The following is a 17,107-nucleotide window of genomic DNA, read 5'->3' as shown; positions in this document are numbered from 1 at the left end:
GGGACTAAGGTGGTGGAAAGAAGGTAAGACATGACTTTCATGTGGATTTTCCTTAATTTCTAGGTGCATTATTTATATAAGAGTGGGGTATGAGGAATATGGATTTCATTTCAATAACTCTTTCTGATAATCAAAATCAACTGCTTTTGATGTTCACATTTAAAACAGAAAATAGCACATTCTTAAAGTAACCCCTAAACTGCTTTATACATTTTCCTTCCTTCTTATACAGGGTCAATATAATGTATCATTTTCTCGATGACTTGGGATCATCTTTCCACACTTAAGTGGATATATTCAGTTAAGACTGAGGTAAATAAGGCTGATTTTACTCTACATGGCCACAGTCAGCAATTTTTTAAATTATATTTTTAAAATAATCCTTTTTATAACTCCTGTCACTGGTTCAGGGGCTTTTGCCCTGGATTCATCTGTACTTTGGTAAAGTTCCCACGATTCCCACTGTCTCTTATTGATACATATACAGCATTGACTGTCTAGATAATTTTGGAAGGTAGAGAGAAAAGTTAAATCAAAAACAGTTACGGCAGTGGCAGTGTTGTTTGGCATCAATGCTGGCAGATTTTGTGAGAGTAAACAAGGAGAGCTTGAAAAACTAAGTTTAAAATCCACTGGAAATCAATGAATCAAAATCCAAACATGTGCTCAAGTATCTTTATCTTCAGCAAAACTTTTCAGCTTGCACATTTCAAAGCAAAATTAAACCTAAGCAGCCCTCCTCCATCCCCAACACAACTATCGCCATCTCCAAGTGCTCTAAGCTCAGTTCATGCTTCTCCTGAGTCACATATTGCTTTAAAAGACATCATGTTGATGATGAATTGGTGAGTCATAAATATGGGGGATTAATAATCCTCTAAAATTAGTAACAATTCAAAAATAAAAGTGGAAAGCACTAATTTTTCAAGTCTCAAAATGTCTAGGATATAAAGAGATTTTTAAAGGAAGTCAGATTTCTCTTTATCATTTATATGCAATTATTATGAATTCAACTATTTGAGCAAATATAAAAATTAAAAAAAAACTCTCTAGCAGTAATGCAAGTCATGAAAAACTAATATAATAAGAAGAATCACACAAGAAGAATAAAATTATGAGTCACTAAGTATTGGGTTCCTACCATGTAACAAGTGATCTGCAGCCATGGTTTCTCATCTTTACTCTGAACAGAAAGATTGCTTTATCATCCACATTCTACATGTGTGAAGACTAAAGCTCAGAGAGAAAAACTAGCTAGTGGTGGAACTGAGATTTAAACTCACGTGTGATTCCAATTCATGCTCCTTGCATTACTATATGGCACTGTAGTCACTTCATTTATGGATTACAGGTACTCAGATTAAAAAAGATGGTGAGGGGGACTGACATTTATTAAATGCCTTATGTTTTCCTGGTATACATGTTTAACACATCACACTGGGCTCTTCACATTTAGTACTGCACAGAGCCAGCCCATGAGAAAGAGGCTTATGTCCCTGTATTAGTTTCCCGGTGTGCCTGTAACAGAGCATCACAAACTGGATGGCTTAAAACAACTGAAATTTATCGTCTCACAATTCTGGAGGCTAGAAGACCGATCGATATCAAGGTGTTGGCAGGGCCATGCTCTCCTTTGGGGTAATCATACTTCTGTGTTTTTAGAGGTTTTCCCACAATCTTTGGTGTTCCTTGGCTTGCTGCTGCATTACCCTAATCTCTGCCTTCATCTGCATGTGGCCTTCTCCCTCTGCATCTCTGTCTTCATGTGGCCATCTTCTTACAGGGACAAAGGTCATATTAGATTAGGGCCTACCCTACTCCAGCATGACCTCATGTAACTAACTACATCTACAACAACCCTATTTCCAATAAGGTCACATCCTTACAACAAGGTAAGAACCTTCTTTGGTAGCCCTAGAGAATCCTGCTTCCTTCTTACCATGCTGGAATGAACAGCTGTTGGAACACAAAGACTTATGCTGATTTAGCCCCATATAGGTTTAAACAAAGCTAGAATGCCTTCTACATAGATTTCTGTGTCTTCCTAAAATCTGTACACCATCATCTGCATATCATGTTTTTCCTCCCAGAAATAACATTCCTTTCTCATGGAGCCTACTTATTCTTTCATTCATCCAACTTTCATCCAACTTATGGACTGTTCCACTGTTTGCAGAGGTAAAAATTATGACCTCTGCCTCCAAGAAGCCAATAACCTAGAGAGGGAGGAAGGCAAGAAAACTACCAAATGAAACTCAAGGCCCTAAGTTTTAGGATTAAAGTGCACCTAAGGAATTATGGGAGCAAAATGAAGCCAACCTTTGCTGTGATTCTGGAAAGACAAATCAGTGCAATTCTGGTGCAGCAAAGCCCTTGAGGCAGAGGAAACAGATGCACCCAGACACAAAAGGGTGAGAGCATGGCACAGCAGGGGACTGCAAGTAGCTGGATATTAGGTTGAATCTACAGGCTAGGTTGTGTATGGGGATGTGAGGAAAGATAATGAAAGATAAAAAGACAGGAGCTAGAGCATCCCAGACTTTGTATGTCGAGCTAAGTTTTATTTTCCCTCTAAGTAAGTGAGGAGTCACAAAAGTTTTAAAGAGAATCGTCTTAAGGAAGCCATCTCCAGGGACACAGCATAAAGACCTGAAATCTGATATCATCAGATTTGCTCACTTCTCCACCTCTCCTTCTCAATCCCGGAGGATGGTTCAACAAGAACCCACGAGGTGGTTCTGGAACAATCTAGAATTGATACCGGAGTACAAGGCTCAGGCTTGGACATAGTGAACAAAACCAGATTTCAAAATGTAAGGAAGCACAGGACCATCTGTCAGTCAGAAGTGACAGTAAACTGTTGAGTCCTTTAAGGTGACAATGTAATTTGTAAACAAAGACACATTCTAGAGTGAAAAAAGGAGCTTTGAATAACTATGCCAGTATAGCTGGTATAAATCAGCACTCTTCCAGGCAAATTGAGATTGGTGGCCCTGGAAAGCTGGTTTCCCTGGTTTCCGTCTTCCCTCAACCAGGTATTTTAATGTTTCCTTTGTTTCTGTATGTCTTCCATATGTTTTCCGATATATCCCTTTTGGATCATATTACTCAGTGTCTCTGCATGTAAACAAAGAACCATAAGTGATCTGCCCTCATGTTTAAGACAAGGAAACTTAATTCAGTAACTAGCTTGATGATACATGGAACAGTCAGAACTTAAAGCCCTGTTTGTCTGTCTTCAAAGACAGTGATCATGCCCTCCTACCACCTTGGGCTGGAATTAGATATGCAGGTAGAAGCCACATAAATCAGGGAATGGGGGCCATTCTGGTCACTATACAATACCAGCAGGATTCTCACATGCACTTCTTTCACCATTAGGAGCGTGCTCAGAGGTCTGTCGCATGTGGAACGATGGACAACCAGTTTGACTCAGTGCTGCATTTCCCAACCTGAGGTGTGCCCAGCCCTCTGGGTTACACTCATAGAATGAGGGTCACAGGAGCACTGCACTCTTAGTCAAAGGTTGTAAAGAGAAGAAATAAACTGGTCAATAATTTAACAGTTTGTGTACATTAAAATGAACATATACATATGGTGGAATAGAACACAAAAATAACATAATATTTTAGGATGAAACGCTAGATTTCAGAGACAATTTATCTCTCAGCTGCCAGCTTAAGGCTATGTCCCTATACTCCCAGGGTATACATGTTTTCTACTCTACCTTCAGTGGTATAGTTAATTGGAAAAGATGGTATTTGCATTTTAACATGAAACCACATAAACGTGTTTCTTGTATTGGAATTTCAGAAAAGATATAGCAAAGAAGTAGCACTTACTCCCCTGACAAATCAGGTTGGTGGCAAGGAAAGAAAGAATTGGTGGCCAATTATCCTTTGGAAGATAATATGCTGCCCAATAAAAGAAAATCACACACTTTTTCCTTAGAAATCATACATTAAAAGAAAGGACCTATAGGTGAATCTTTACACCAATACAGAAAACAGCTTGAGTTCGTGATTACCTTGAATTATCTAAAACAACAGTCAGCAAACTCAGCCTGCTAGGCGAATCCTAACTGCAGCCTGTTTCTGTGGTCCAGCAAACTAAGAGCTGTTTCATATTTTTAAACAATTAAAAAAAAATAAAAATAAGAACATTTTGTGACAAATGAAAATTATATGAAATACAAATGTCAATATCCACGGATAAAATTATATTGAAGACAGTCACACTCTTTACATATTGTCTGTGACAGTTTTTGCACTAAAATGGCAGAGACTGTATGGCCTGACAAACCTAAAATATTTCCTCTCTGGAGTTCTCTAGAAAACCTTTGCCAACCCCAAATGTAAAGTTTTAGATTAGGAATTTAATTACTTTCAAATAACTTACACAATTCCTCCCTGGTCTGATTTGATGGAAAGATAATAACGATTTATAATTGACATTCTAATTTATATCTCCAAAAATGGTGACTGCACAAGGGCTTGAAAACCGTTGGTTTACTTAAGAGAGCATTTTATGCCCTGTTGTTCATATGAATACTTTGTTCTGCAATTTTTCATAGATATCAAAAAGATTAACTTTAAGCCAGTCCTCACTCATATTCCCTCTTCAGACTCCCTGGGTCTGTTCCTTGTCACTTGAAATGAGTTATGAGTCACTTCTAAAAAGACATCAGGACCTGGGTGACCTCACATTTGGTCTACACTTATACTCTATACTCAATTAGTACTAATTTGTCTTCCAAAACAGATCATCTTTTTTTTTTTTTTATTTTTTAACATGAAACACAGGCTACATCTCTCTCCCTGCCAGGCTGAGCCTTAGGTTGAATTCCTACACTGTCTTTTCACAATCAGCATGTTAGAACATTAAAATAAAATTTATTTCAATGGGAATACATTTTGAACTGATGCTGATAGGAAGGTTTACAACCAAGGAGTGGAACTGTGGCACCTGCCACAAAGATACTTTTATTTCCTCCTCCATAGAATCCAGTTCTATTAAAATATTCAAAACATATTCAAAACCAACCTACCAACATTCACTTTCAGAAACAAGAAGTGAAGTATTCATTTAAATATCAGAACATCCTTATAAAGCATGGTCCCTTCACAATCACCATGCCAGTATTTTGATTTCCAGCAACCTGGAGCTAATATGTTCAGGATGATGGACTGAAAAAGAGAGAACTAGAATACCTTGGTTAGCTCTGCATCTATAAGGTGGTTTATGTGTGTTTTTTTCTCCCAAAACTCAATACACCAGATCTCCTTAGAATTTAATGATGGTTTATCTTTTTTGATTGCCAATCGTTAAAATGAACTGATTTTTATTTTCTCTCCAAAGATTTCTATCAAATGTAGCTTATAAACCCCTTGGATTATATTCCTTTTTTTTTTTTTTTTTGAGAAAGCAGTAATTTTAAGTCTCATTGTGAACATGATTTGAAAAATTTCTGGGAAATGTATGGGAAATAATTGCAGAAATATCCATTTCAGGGACTTATAACTTGCTGGATGTTGCCACCTCATCCAAATGGGAGATATGACTAGCATAAAACTATCAGGTACATATCACAAAGGTACGTGCTGTTTTCTGGGGTCTGAGACAGCAAACCCTATAACCAACTCTGCATAAATGTCCCCCAAAGAAAACCAAAACCAAAACATGCATCCAGTAAAGAGAATAAATAATGTACCACAATGGTTGGTAGAGGGGGCCAAGGGTATGTGAACTGAACTGCTCCTTCCTAGTTTTATTCCACTAAGAACCCTGCATTTAACAGTCGATTTATTTCTAACTCTTTGTATCCAATTCATATCTATATTGTATAGATACAAACAGGGACTTCGTTCTATGACTACAAACTGAGATTTATTTGGTTATCTGGGGTCAGTGGACATGTAACACGCTTTTATAAACTGATATTGAGCAGGGAAGAAACTGCATAAGAATGGAAGCTGAATGACAATAAGCTGAACTCAGAGGTGGCTCCCTCAGGATCCTGCCCAGTTCTGTTTGTTCAAGTGGGAAACAGGGCTGATTTTAACCCCTTGCCTACTCTTGACTTCACAGTGGACATTAGACACATAGTCACAGCTAATGCGGGTACATTTTCTTTTCTCTTTGGTTTTCGTCTATCTCATCACATTGCCAGTACCTGTCATAAACTGACTCCTGAAAGACTGCGCAGATTATAGTAAATTGAGGGACACAGGGAATCTTCCCTACCTGCATACAGGTGTTAACCACACATAGACCCTATTACCAGGCCAGATGGAAAAACAAACAAACAAACAAACAACAAACCCAAATAAGACAAATAAACAAAAGAACCCATTATCCCTTTTTGTTAATTTATGGATATATGGAATAAAATAGGCTTTGGGGAACAGAGCCTATTTTATTTATAATATTATATATATATATATATATATATATATATATATATATATATATATATATATATATATAAAATATTTATATAATATAAATAATATAAGAATTTTATTTATAATCCTGTGCTGGTAAATCCATAAGGGGTAAAGCCATCACTGATGGCTCATTTTTTTGACTACTGTCTCAGAACCAATTCACTGGCCAGTTCAGGATCTCTGCTAGTTTTACTCAACAACTGGAAAACCACAAATAAGGCATGGATTGTGAATACTTTTCTTAACCATTAAAACTGGGTTATTCCAATAATTTCCTCCTCTTTAAAGCAATGAAAGTCATCACAAATGAAAAGCTCTACAACTGTGATCATTCAGAAAGTAAAAATTTCTATGGAATGAACATTAGCACAACTAAAATCTGAAGAGATCAATTGTCACAAGAAAAATACATAAAAAATAACAAAGTGGCATTTATTATACAGGGAACCACTATAGGATAGATGAAAAGGCCTTGGTTTGGCATCCTAAAGTTACCGGCTGTGGTGAAGATTAAATCACGGAATACATGGAAAGTCTTGACACATGTTAGTTCCATTTAAGATTCATATGAAAAAATATCAACACACAATGGAGGGTTAAATAAATTATACTATGTGGACTAAATTGATTAAAAATATGCACTTTTTGAAAACAATATAGCAGAACTGTCTGTACAGATATGAAAAGATGTCCAGAACACTTTGTTAGACAAAGCAAAACCAGCGCTGAATGCAATGTGAGATACCATATTGGATCCTGGATCAGAAAAAAAGACATTGGTGGAAGAACTGGGGAAATCCAAATAAAGACAGGCATTTATTTAAGAGTAATGTACTAATGTTAACTACTTTGTTTGGATAAATGTGCAGGTTATATTTGGTGTTAATATTAGAGGAAACTGGACAATGGGTAAATGGGAATCTATTTTTGAAACTTTTACATAAATCTAAAATCATCCCCCAAATTAAAAGTTTATTTAAAAAGACAAGCAAATTCCTAAATAGTATGGACAAGAAAAATAAAACTTACACAAAAATTAATACTATGTAAGCATATACATAGGAAAACTTTCTTGGAATATATACACCAAACTCTTCATAGTGGTTATTTCAGGATTGGAGATAAGATAGCAGTGAATCTTCTCTTATTTTATTTTATTTATTTCTGTCATAATTGAATTTTTAACAATGAACATGTATTACTTTTATAATCTGAAATATACTGTATAATAAATGTGTTTCCTTGGCTATTATTGTTCCCATTTAGTAAAGAAGAACACTACATTGTAAAGAAATCACAGGGCTTGTAGGTAGTAAAACAAAACAAGATTTGAACATAAGCCCTAACTACAGTGTCTAAACATGTGTCATTACATGATACTGCCTTCTGGACCCTGAGCTCCTAGGGAAGGATGGTATTTTATTTATCGCTGTCTTCCCCACAATGTCTAGAGCAGCACTTAGCATGTCCTAAGCAATCAATATGTGTTTATCAGCTACAATTGAATTCCAGTATGAACATTCTGTTTCTAACACAAATGTAATAGACTTTCCATTTAGAAGAGCTTAACTATGTACAGCTGATTTCTAATGTGCCTCTTGATTGCACTTAGGAACAAATGCATCTTTACAAAGTTAGAGGGTGCAATTAGGAGCTGGAAAAAGAATAGAACTGAATCCAACATGAATAATGCCACACAAACAGAAAAAAATATTAAAATCAAATTTTAAACTCCCAAAGCTTAACTTGCTTTGCAAAATACCCTCATGAAACTCAGATAAAACACCATTAAAACAAAACCCAAACCCAATGCTCTAAATAATAGGTAGTGATTGAACATATGTTGGTTGATATATGTTTAAACTGCTTTTATCCAATTCTGTGAAACTAGTAAATGCCCTGGCTGATTTTTTTTTTTTGGTTGTTGTTTTCAGTTCACTGAAATGAATTAAAAACAACATTTAAAGTACCAAAATGTTTCAAATTTTTATTGGAAAATATTTATTAAAACTAAAGGTTAAAACCTTGCTTTCATTCTTGCTCTCCTGAAACACATATGGATTCTGTCACAATACTATGGCATCTTGAAATCTGAAAAATGTTATTACTTAAATGGACTGTCTGACCTTTTCATTCATTATTCCCATTCACAAGATGTTTAACGCAGCTGTCAAGCAGGAGGTCTTGGTTCCAGGCTCCAGGGTGAATAAAATCCAGCGCCAAAATAGAATCTCAAATTGTTAGCAATGCAAATGGAACAGAGAGGTTCAGAGAAACCCTGCATGATATTATCAGAAGGATAGTTCTTGGAAAGGTCAATGCAAGAGTAAAGGTATATTTTTTTTTCCTTCCTGGTAAGGAGTGATGATTGTAGTTGGGTCAAAAAGAAGAATGATTTTATCTACTTTCCAAAAACATAGATGTTGATAAAAGATACCTAGGGCATTTCACAGAAAGTATGTTGGCAGTGGATGAAAATAAGACTTGAATCTACATACACATTCCTTTTGTATTTTAAGAGCTTGGGAAAATACAAACATACACGATTACAAAATACTATGCAAAAAAAGAGTAAAGCATTTTCAGGAATCATTCACGTATCTGGTCTTCTATTTGTTTTGTTTAAAACTTCCTGTCCCTGCAAGTATGTAGATCACTTGAACAATAAGTTTCATTTTTATTTTATGGTATCAAAATAGTACTTCCTTATATCTTTCCTTCAGCAGTTTCCCAGATTTCCATTCCTCTCCCCCATTCCTTTCATTGTAATGGACAAGACAAAGGGTGTTTTCTGACCCACATGCACCAGGGTTTCACATATTTTAATCATATTCCTTTTAGCCTAACTACCTTAAGTCATTTTTAGTATTACTTTTAAGGAACTAGTATTGATCGTCTCTTTATTTTTGTTCTTACTCTTCCCTAATGATTTCAAGTTTCATTCTGCCCATATTCACTTACTCCAAGGCTCTCTAATGCACACCTACTGTATGTCAGGAATCATGTGTCAGGAACTTATTCAACTGCTTTTATTGAGCATCTGCTAAATGTCTGGATTGACGTAGGTGCTAATTACAAAGGAGTATCACAAATCTTGACTGAAATGTATTAACCACAAGCACCTTCAGAATTCCAACTTAAGTGAGCCTGATTAAAAATTAGAAAAAAAAATTAAGCAAATATTTGGTTTTCTGTATATTTCTTGGTGTTCCCCAATACTCTAGTGGTATTCTATTTGCAACACATAATGGTCTAATGTCATTTAATGAACATTCTTCAATGACTCTTTTTATACTTCATTACTGACAGCTCAGTGAACATCATCTCATAATAGTTTGTATTATTTTTCCTTCAGGTAGCTACTTTGCATTGACCGGTGCTGAAGTTCATTTCTTGCCTTATACATCCCTGTAAGTTATTCTTTCAGTCTATTTTTATCTGCTTGGCACCCAGCTATTCTGTAATCCTGTGTAAGACTTTAAAAGATATTGAAGTCTCACTATGTATTCTCAAGCACAGACTAGTTTTGCAAATGTTAAATAAAGCAGTGCAGGGCTGATTTCATCTGTCAAACCACAGAATTTCCCATTTATCCCAAAACTTTGTTTCCTGGACTAAATAAATCCACCTTTAATTTTTTTTTGGATAAATAATTGTGTTTTCCACAGTTCTCATTAGTTCATGTATGTTCTTACTTATACATTCAAAGGTCTCTGTAAAATAAGATTCTCCATTTAGAAGTTTCATGATTACCTGCTTCCCTCTCCATGACAGACACTCTGATGACATTTCAATCTGGGCAGAGTGCCTGGTACATAGTAAGTGAGAAACGAAAAAAATGAAATTAATTAAACGATGTAATTAACAATCCTACCTCCAGTGCAGATCTGAGCATTGTTGACGCACAGTAAATAAGCTACTTGTATGGAAAATATATAGTACAATAAATGGGATTCTTTAGATGGACAGGAGACTGAACACTCACACAACAACCATATGTAAAACACCAAAGGGCATGAATAAGGACACATCCCTCTTTCTGGGCCATTGCATGGGGGCCAGAAAGAGGGGAAAGGAGAGACTTGAGACCTGAGATACTCTTTTAGGATGGACATAGGAAATAAGCTGAAGTGTCACTGCTTCCTAAGCTCTGCTACTCTGCTCTCTCAGAGACACTGATAATGTTGTACAGCCATATATCAGTCTGTAATGTACCCCCAGCCCTCAGCCTCAGTGAACCAAAATGAGATAACTTTCAGGAACCGAGAATAAAGGAGAAAGAGAGATAGGATCTACTCTAAAGTGTTCACAGAATCAAGTTCTTCCAGGAGCAGCAAAAGAGCAAGACAGGTTATGTGAACCAGGGAAGTGAGCCTGAATTTCTGGAAAGCACCAGGGAAAAGTGAGTAAACCAGTAAGCAAAGGTCTGTTCTGAAGGGGGAGCCTTTACTGTGGCCAGAGAGGAAGAGAGATAAGTGTTACCAAATCTTTGTTTTTCAGAGGTCAGATCCCAAATCTGTATGTAAAAATCTCCTGATGTTTAAATATTGGCAGCTAATGGGAAATATATCATGCAGACAAATGCTGTGGAGTCAAAAAAATCTTTTAGCTGAATTTGGATGGTGGCTGCCAGCTGGTGGCCTCTGAACCAGCAACCATTCCTTTAAATGAGGGGTCAGCAAACTATGGCTGGTGGGTCAAAGCCAGCCCCATTAACTCTTTTGGAAATAAGCTTCTCTTGGAATACAGCCATTCTCGTTCTTTTGTTTTATCTACAGTTGCTTTTGCATGACAATGGCAAATTTGAGTGGTTGTGACAGAGACTGTCTGGCCCACACAGCCTAAAATATTTAACATATGACCCTTTGCAGAAAGTTAGCTGACACCTGCTCTAAATATTCCTTTTCCAGCCACCACCTACCAATACCAGGAACTGTTTTCTTATAAATACCATGTATGGCAAAAACCCTCTTTGAGACTTAGAGCTTCCTCACTGGAGGGATTACATGAAGTTCACACCCAGACACTTAGATTTCAAGGTGGTCCAAAATAATTCTGGGTTAGGACAGAAATCCCACAGACCTGTGTGAGAAACAGTAGGACCTGATTCATCAGAATGATAGAAGACTATTACCTTTATTTCTAAATAATATTATTTTAGTGAATTAAATTAATAAAAGATCTTGGCAAATGTAATTCTAAGTCTTAACATTTTGTGTATGTTGTTATTAAATGCCCATGTTTCATAACAAAGAAGATCTATTTGGGGAGGGTAATATTTCCAATATTGCTATCCAAACTTGGTTCTCCGTCAGATGTATACTTTAGAATTTACAGTTGTTTTTTCCAACAAGTAAACACCTGTTTGCCTTCAGAGTTGGTGGAAGGCATGACATTTTCTGATGGTACCATTTTTCTTAATTTTTCCCTCTCACATAGCTACAGACTTAACAGGAGGCTTTTTAACCCAGGTCCTTAATTATAGTCCTTGACCCATGGAAGCTGTGAAGCAAAAGCTCAACAAGTATGCAGTAGTTAATTATAGGCTATTCCTGTGTGTTTTTCTTTTTTTTTTTTTTTTTTTTTTTCAGTACGCGGCCTCTCACTGTTGTGGCCTCTCCCACTGCGGAGCACAGGCTCCGGACCCGCAGGCTCAGCGGCCATGGCTCACGGGCCCAGCCGCTCCACGGCATGTGGGATCTTCCCAGACCGGGGCACGAACCGTGTCCCCTGCATCGGCAGGCGGACTCTCAACCACTGCACCACCAGGGGAGCCCCTGCTTTGTGTTTTTCTGAAAGCTGAGGTCCTCTATACCAGGAAGTAGAACAAGAGTGAAAATTTTACGAGCCTTTGGTTGGTGGCACCAAAAAAGGTCAAGCTTAACATCCCTCTAGTTCCCATCCAGTCTATCTTTACCAAGTGATGGCACCACTTAGTATGAAGTACTATAGTATCCTGAATAATCAGGCACTTCTGTAAAAATTGACACTATTAAGAATAATACTACTTGTCATTATTGAGCTCTTCTCAATAAATTGTGTGCTGTGCACTTCTAAGTGCCTAACTGAATTACCTAATTTATTCCTTAACCACAATCCTATGAAGCAGGTGCTATTATTATCATCTCTATTTTACAAACAAGCTTCTTGGGAACAGAAGGTTAAGTAAAAGTACATTATATCCCAAAGAAATGAGAAGAGAGAGATTTGTTCCATAGCTTCTCCTCCACCAGATATTTAAACCTGATTTGACTAGAAGGAAGCACAAAAGAATAGAGATTATTCCCACATCTAAACTACATCCTTGGCCTAACTTAGCCACCAGAGTTACTTTCACTTTCTCAGGCTATGGTATCTCTAGGTATTAGAGATACCGTAAGGGAAAGATGTAGGATGCTTTTATGCCCATTTGGCAGACGAGAAAACAAGATACAGAAGGGAAAAGTGAATTGCTGTCATGTGATAATTTGGGTAAAAACTAGCAATGGAAGCTCAGACTTCTAATTCCCAATCAAGCATCCTATTTTTAGATGGGAAGGGCTCTGAATTATTAAAGATATCACATATAAATGCTGAATTGAAAATTCAAGTTACCACTCTAAGATTGTGGGATTTTTCATCAATAGTTCTCTTAGTTTTGGCCTCGGTTTTTGCATGGGCAACAACATTAACTTCTCATGATTGTTTTCAAAAATGCACTCAGAGTGGCCTGCAGATGAGAGGTAGTCTGCAAGTACAAATTCATGATGATATAAACATAGAAATTCAGAGTAAACATTTGGAAACTCTTACAGGAATTTGAGAAAATAATTACATGTCTGTTAAATCTAATTTTAAAAACTGGGACTTGGGGAATTCCCTGGAGGTCCAGTGGTTAGGATTCCATGCTTTCACTGCTGAGGGCTGGGGTCCCCTGATTAAGATCCTGCAAGCTGTGCGGTGTTGCCAAAAACATAAGTAGATAGATAAAATTTAAAAAATAAAAATAAAAAAAATGGGGCTTGTATTTTATTTGTGGGACTTTAAAAAATTTATTTTACTAGTTATTAATTCAGATTTTATAATAATTAGAAGTTATATGTTTTTTTTTAATTTTAAAAGTAAAACAATGGTCCATTACTTTTCATAGGTGAGAAGCATTAATTTAGAGACATTTGGTCAATTCCATATAAAAATTTTCTCTTCCTCATCTTTGAAAATTTCCATTTGTGAGAAAATACATTTTAAATTACATATACATGCAAATAATGTGTAAAGATTAAAAATTTTATAATGATTGGTTATATGATCAATTAAATTTGGAGGTTGCTATCTGGGAAATTATATAAGGCAAGACATATGAAATTGTTACATCTATTTTTAAAACCTTACAGAAGTAAAGAGTTTGTTAAAATAAGTCTATATATCTTTCTTAAAGGCTACCTGTATTTATTTATAAAGCTATATATGGAGCCAAGCTTTCTCCAAAATTAGTAAAAATGGAATATTTCAAGTTTTGCATTTGCAAGTAGTAGCTTAGGTTATTTTATTTAAATAACCTCTTCAATACTGGACCCTGAACCTCCAGCACATTATCTGGAATAAAATTGTTTTCAATAAACTAATTTTGCATAATAATTAGATACTGGACATCATTTTCTAGTGACAGTTCAGTTTATGTTTTAGTCATCTATGGATGAGAAACTCACCAGTTCTCAAGGCAGGACATTCCGGCCTTATAGATATCTGTTAGAAAGCTTTTCTCTATATCTGCCTCTACAGTTTCCACCTGATGTTCCAAATGTGTGGCAAAGAATAGGCAAAGCCATTCTTACCCTCCTTACTCCTTAAAGCCCCTCCAGAAATTTGAAATAAGCTAACAGGTCTCTCCTTTGTCTTCTCTTCATCGTACCAAATACCCCATTCCTTCAACGTTCCCTGCAGGGTTTGTCAACCTCAGAATTATTGCCATTTTAAGTCAGATAATTATTTGTTTCAAGAGGCTGTCCTGCACACTGTAGAATATTTATCAGCATCATTGATCTCTACCGGTAAACACCAGAAGCATCTCCTTCCCATCCCTAGTCATAACTAAATACGTCCCCATATATTGTCAAATGTCCCCTTAGGGGTTAAAATTGCTTCTGTTTGATAACCGCTGCTCTAAAGCATTTTAAGAGTAGATACAATAAAATATATCCTACTAATGGTCAGAAATAATAAATAATGATTTTTTTTCCAAATTAATTTCTATTTACCAGGGACAGACTAAATACAGAAATCAATTCTTATTAACCATTATTAAAACCACTTAAAATAATCAGAATCAAAAACAAGTATCAGGCATGTTAGTTTCCTTCATGTCTTTTCATCACTTGATAGCTCATTTTTTCAGCACTAAATAATCTATTGTCTGGATGTACCACAATTTATTTATCAATTCACCTACTGAAGGAGACCTTGATGGCTTCAACATTCTGGCAATTATGAATAAAGCTTCTCTAAACATCGTGTGCAGGTTTTTGGGTGGACATAAGTTTTCAAGCCCTTTGGGTACTACAGAACGCAATTGCTGGATCATATGGTAAGAGCATGTTTAGCTTTGAATCCAAAAATGCTACATATTGTATGATTCCAACTATATGACATTCTGGAAAAAGCAAAACTATGGAGACAGTAAAAAAGGTCAGTTGCCAGGGGATGGGAGGAAGAGAGTGATGAATAGGTGGAGTACAGAGAATTTTTAGGGCAGTGAAAATACTCTGTATGATATTATAATGGTGGAATCATGGCATTGTACGTTTTTCCAAATCCATAGAATGTATAACACCAGGAGTTGAAACTTAATGTAAACTGTGGACTCTGGGTAATTATGCTGGGTCAAGGCAGATTCTTAATTGTGATAAATGTACCATTCTGGTGGGAGATGTTGATAATAGGGGAGGCTATGCATGAGTGGGGGGAGGAGAAAATATAGAAAATCTCTGTACTTTCCTCTCAGTTTTGCTGTGAATCTAAAACTGCTTTAAAAAAAAGTCTTAAAAATATATATTGACTTTTCAAAGCCTGCTTTCTTCCTAAATAATATGTGTGTGCATGTGTGTAGTGTGTATGTGTGCACATGTATGTATGCTACATAGATACACATATATTCTATTTCTTATCAGTACCATGACATCTACATATCCCTTACTGAGTTCTCCAGACTGATAATGATATCTACAAACTCTAGACTAGTCATTTTACAAGTCCAAACTGATCTGGTCTAAATAGTAATTATTCCATGAAAACAAATAACTTTTTTTGTCTGTGAGAAATGCATGGCTTTACTTCTTTTTTGCCTGGTGGTAAAAGGCCTCCTTACTCCAAAATTAACAGATAATCATCTTCCTCTTATGAATCCGGATAACACAGCCACTGCTATCAAGCAATTTTCTTCTTGAACAAGCACAAATCACAAGTCCACCCTCTGAAGCTAAATAGGTGAATAACATATAATAAACTGAATTTCATTTTTGAGAACATATTTTTTTTCATTCCATGGTGCCTTCACTTAACTCCTGAAGAGGCTCTGTCCCTTTTGTCTGAGGCCATAAGATAAAAGGGAAGGGAGCAGGGAAGCAGTGTTGCAGCTTTGTCAATAAACCCATTTGTGTGTCTACCTGCCTGGTGGGCCTCTAACTGGGTTTCACTTCTTATAAATGGGAGAAATACAAAGAAATGAGCCAAGGCAGAAAACACATATTTAATAATTCTTAACGTCCTCATTACATGTAAATAATTTAGTTGTAAAACAATTACTCAGGGAAAATAGTCTTTTTTACTTCTTGATGCCAAATGATTTCTTTGACTTCTTGTTTTCTTGGAATTGACTATCACACTCTGAGTCAAAGCCCAGTTTCCTATAACTAGTGTACTGAATCATTATTTCATCTTTTTTCCTAGAGAAGTAATTTGAGAAAGAGAAGAAATTGGTAATTTCGTAATGCTCACCCAATATCTGGGTTGTACGGAGTGCATGAAATGCGTTTCTAACAAGACATATTCAAACTGACATGAAGATGAGAGATAGTGTTTTGCTCCCGAGTGAAAGAGTTTCAGCCTGACTTCCCAGCTCTCTTAACACATTTGCTTCTGCATCCTTGGGAGTGAATCAGACATTGTCTGTGGTCATGGGTTCAGCTATTTTAAAGGATGCAGGTGCTGTGCTCATGAATGGCATTTAGCTCAGTTATCACAAGGCAGGTAATGTGAATCAATAAACAGAAAGGTGACATTCAACACAGCCTCAGTATCAGGAGGGCTGGTGACTTAAGAAGAGCACCTGTCTCATACTCCCTGGGGTGGCCCTATCTCTGACCTAACATTATCATTTTAGTCTATAAGAATGAGGCCCGAGGTTGCCAGAGCTGATATTTTAAAGACAGTTACAAAATACAATTTTTTTTCTTTTAGGATCTCCTGAGTGTTTATCTTCAACAAACTCCATTTTTTTCTCCCGAATAGCATGTGGGACAATACCTCATGAACAGAGCATATTTCCTCGACAGCCTTCATGCAATCCCCAGCCTGGCAGTTTGAGACCTCTTCCAGGAGGTTTGATTAGTAAATAAGATTATTATGTTAAGCTTAAGGCAGATCTGCAAATGCATATCTGAACAAAGTCATCACAAAGAGAATGG

The 17,107-nt window shown here is 36.4% G+C and overlaps 1 protein-coding gene across 4 annotated transcripts in view; it reads right to left on the bottom strand.

Annotated features, from left to right (window-relative positions):
* The window catches only part of CTNNA2 (catenin alpha 2), a gene marked incomplete at its 5' end in the record, with an annotated part of 1,039,969 nt that overhangs the window by 156,774 nt on the left and 866,088 nt on the right, over positions 1-17,107 (bottom strand). The gene's annotated exons all lie outside the window — the stretch shown is intronic.

The sequence above is a fragment of the Mesoplodon mirus genome, assembly GCF_964341445.2.
Source record: "Mesoplodon mirus genome assembly, chromosome: 14".
NCBI lineage: Eukaryota > Metazoa > Chordata > Mammalia > Artiodactyla > Ziphiidae > Mesoplodon > Mesoplodon mirus.
Note: the sequence above shows the minus strand (reverse complement) of the source record. Positions and strands in the feature narration are given on the sequence as shown.